The sequence below is a fragment of the Coenobita brevimanus genome, chromosome 24, assembly GCF_032717465.1.
Source record: "Coenobita brevimanus isolate Jiangsu-jjx chromosome 24, ASM3271746v2, whole genome shotgun sequence".
In the NCBI taxonomy this organism is placed as follows: Eukaryota; Metazoa; Arthropoda; class Malacostraca; order Decapoda; family Coenobitidae; genus Coenobita; species Coenobita brevimanus.
The window spans coordinates 34330473-34334642 of record NC_136977.1 but is presented as its reverse complement, the minus strand read 5'-3'; the positions used below and the strand labels follow the sequence as shown (position 1 = coordinate 34334642).

Below are 4170 nucleotides of genomic sequence, written 5' to 3'. Positions count from 1 at the left end.
AGGGGTAGGAGGAAGTTGGGGGGCAACGAAGGAACGGCGGAGAGGGAGAAAGGGTATGCATCTAAAGCGCTATTCACTTGGGTAATAACTTTCTTGCTAAACACCTGAATCCATTTTATAAACTCTCATAGCTTAAGTCGTGGGCAAGCTTCTTTTTTAATCCTGCAACTACAGAACATTTCACGGTCAGATAAAAGTGAGTCTTGAGGCACTGAAATACAAAAAGCGAAACGATCTCTGACAATAGTTTACTTTAATGTGGACTCGTTTATTTAAAAAATAAATCAGAATCCTTTACAAATATGGTCTGAGGAGTTACGATGTCTTTGCTCCCGGTTGGCGGTCACTGATTGCTTCATATATCCCCGAGGTTCTATTTGCGCTTTCATATGCTTAAAATTGCCTAATGATACACTGTGCGGTAGGTCACAAGAGGGATTTCGAATTACTTCGTAGGTGGTTTAGACTCTTCTTTACCTCCTCTCCTCCCTTTTTTCCCCAGCGGTAATCCTCGTTGGTATAAGTAGCGCTAAGGGATTATAATATCAAATGATCCCTGATTGAGTTTAAATGACCAGCGAGACGCAACAAAGTAGGGTGGCCACATACCTCTCTGATCCAGCCGTACCTCTCAGGGCCATAGTCTTAAACGGTGGGCAGGCGTTCATCGTGTCCTATTTATATACAGTATTTTGGTAATCTTATCGTACGAAAGGGAGAGCGTTCCCCGGCGAACTGGAGAGGGTTAAAACAGCGTAGTACTGGAATCTGCGGGGAGTCTAATAACATCCCTTCGCATGCCCCTTCATTATAATTATTATAGTTTCATTTTTTTATTCATTGCCAGATGCCATGTATCCCAAACGGGGTGGTCAAGGGCTTAGAGTTAATTGTTTTACAGGGAGGGGCACTAATCCTCCACCAACCCTACTTGACACGTAGGGATGCCAACAGCATCTGGTGTTCCCAGGCGGTCACCCATCCAAGTACTAACCAGACCCAACGTTGCTTAACTTTGCTGATCGGATGGGAAGCGGTGTACTCAACGTGGTATGGCCGTTGTGGATAGTTAACTATGTAGAATTTGAAGGACCGTATAGTTTGTGTGTTGGGAATATGAATTTAATGAAAAAAACATCGTGTAAAGAAAAAAAAATAAGCGTTTAATATCGTTATTGTTTTAAAAGACTTCTCTGCTTTCCAGGAGATGGTTAACTTGCGACGAGAAGGAACAAAGATGAGATACTGTATCCACTTCCATTTAATTTTTCAATATTTCTACTAGGTTATTTATCAGATATGGTGCATGATACTTTTGTAATTAGTTTGATTAGTTCATGAAATGATTCCCACAGCAAAAAATGGCCGAGTGCCACCTAAACAGACGAATCGTGCACAGCCAGTTAGAGTTGAATTACAAAGTCTCAAGTTTGCATTCTGTAAATGTTTACAAGTCCGCACTATTATGTTTTGGTTCGGTAATATATTTTTCTGTTGTATTTTGGTGTGATTTGAGCGAATTTGACCTTCATTTTCGGTGTTCATGAGTGGTTTTCAAATTCCCCTCCCCCCCTTGTCAAAGTGTCTTGGGGGACTGGTGGGATTTCGGGGTTGTGGGTGGGAAAAATGGCAAAAACAAGCATTTGGGGCAGACATGTAGTCAAAATCAGTATGACCAGCCATGGCATATTGGTAGTGTTATTAATGACTGCATGAACCCATTCGAAGCTACGTCTCACACTGAATTTATCCTACGGTACAGGTTCTCCAAAGCTTGTGTGCATACTCTTATACAGAGTATTCGAGAACAAATGCCAGTCCTTGATAATAAAAGAAATAAGAATTGCTAACATTAAGAGATTATGTTGTATGTGAACCTTAGAAACTCATTTTCTTTTTCTTTTATTTTAAGATTTTAAACTTCAAAATGAATCAGGGTTACCAACTGTTTGCTGCACCTACCCACATGAAAGGGTACCCCCTCACGCTTTCAAGATAACAACTTACGTTGAAGGTGCGAGCTTCCACTTCGAGCGGGATGGGAGAAGGGTAACCCTTGCCCTCCGTTTCAAGACAATAGGTGACAGACTCGCACATGCCCTACCCTCGCTCCACCTTGCTCCTCGTTGCCTTGCTTTGCCCAAATTAGCTCCACCCCGTCCCACTTGATATCGTTAAGGTCCTCCTCCACCCTTTCCTTCCCTTTTAATATTCATTTTTTTCCTGTTCATCCCCACCCCACCTAACTTTCATCATTGATTTCCACATTCCACTGTTCCCCTATCTTGCAATTTCTCTTCCATCCTATTTTGTCCAACCTACTCTTCTCTTTTAACACCCACCGTTTCCTTGTCCTGCCCCACTCCACCTGAATTCTGTCCCCAGATTATACATTGCACTTTTCCCTCTCTTGCCCCTTCTACGCCTTCCTCTTCTCTCCCACTCTTCCTATTACCACCCCATCCATATTTCTCCCTTCTCACTCCTACTCCACTTCATTCTTGCATCTAGTTCTTCCACCTAACCCATCTTAGCTTAACTTGATCTTACCTAATCTAACCTGACCTACCTATCTAATACTGTAGTGTTGAATTCACTCTACGTACTACCTCACTTTACTGTTCATCATGCATTCTCTCCTATCCCACCCCTTCTCACTGTCTGTTAACCTACTTCATCCTTGCATTTAACTCTTGGAGTCTAACCTAACATAAATTACATTAACAACACTGCCCTATTCACTTCTTAAATTGCCTCACTCCACCCTCTCTCTCATCCACACCTTCCTGTCCTATCCTGTCCGTAACAATCTTTCTCCTTTCTCATCTCATCCATCTTTATCCAGTCCCTCTTACTCAAACCTCCTCCATTAAATCCTTATTCAGGGTGGTGGATAGATGTCATTGCACAGTGGGAGACAGTGAGTTTAGCAGTGTGTGCGGTGCCTGCAATATGAGAAAATGGTAACAGCCAACCCCATATTACCCTCTTCAAAAATGAGAGGGCCCGAGGCTAGGCTGCCGTAGTTCAGTACATTTAACTCCCTCACTTAATTTTTATTTTGTTCTTGCTGGCTCCAGACGATCTTAATCAACTTTAAAAGAACCTGTTACTGAAGTGCTCGTGGTGGCTGTAGGTACCCTGTTCAGTTTGAAAAGTCTCTCCTTAGGCGAATAAAATCGTCTGAAAATAGCAACACTATATTTTTGGTTATGCCTTGGCGACCCCTGCAATCCAACATTTTTCGAAACGCCTCGGCGATGGCTACGAGATTATTCGTGGCATCCCACCACTGCCACCAATAATCTTGCAGCTGTCGCAGAGGCGTTTCGAAAAATGTTAGATTGTATGGGTTGTAAGAGGAGAGAATTTTCAAGTTGTTCTTGTCGTGGATGGCAGAAAGAAGATAAAGATGAGTCTGGGTTTGACCACAGTTTTATTCTCAAGAGAAAGTTATCTTGACAAGAGCAGTACTAAGGTGAGAATGGTTTATGCTAGCTAGCTCCGTGCCCTGTACTCCTGCCTTTTCCACTGTGCTTCTTCTCTCTCCTATTGCATCTCCCCACTCCCCTCCCCTCTTTTGAGTCTCCCGTCTCCTTCCCTCTCTCCATCTCTCACCCAGTCCACATCTCCATCTCCCCTTCTCTCCTCAGTCTCTCCCCTCTCCCTCCCTCTCTCCTTCCTTCTCCCCACCCCCTCCCCCACCGTCATCAATCACGTCAAAAATCAAGTACCCAGGACGATTTTCATAACCCTTTTGCTGAATAATTGGAACAAATTGGTAGCTGGCTGGCCGCATATCTGGAGTCTGAACCATCACTCACTCATACCCACCTCGTCCACGCCTTGCACCATCACCATCACTCTTGTTTCCCTCTTCCACGTCTTGTACCATAACCACCGCTCATTCCTCCCTTTTCTCTTACTTCCCTATTCCACGTCTTGCACCATCATCACCACCACGCTTGCCTCCCTCTTCCACATCTTGCACCATCACAAATACTCTTGCCCTCCTCTTTCACCTCTTGTACCATCATCGCCACCTCCATCACCATCACTAGTAGTAGCATTTGCATCACTTATCGTCACCACCACAAACACCACTACCGCTGTCGCAATGATCACTGTTGCCTTTACTATCACAATCATCACTCTGACTACCTCTTTCAC

At 43.8% G+C, this 4170-nt stretch overlaps 1 non-coding gene across 1 annotated transcript; it reads right to left on the bottom strand.

The window, feature by feature from the left end:
- Positions 1–945: 945 nt before the first annotated feature.
- LOC145393637 (5S ribosomal RNA) lies at positions 946–1064 on the bottom strand. The gene has a single exon (XR_013896234.1). It is a non-coding gene; the product is annotated as a 5S ribosomal RNA (ribosomal RNA).
- Positions 1065–4170: the final 3106 nt, after the last annotated feature.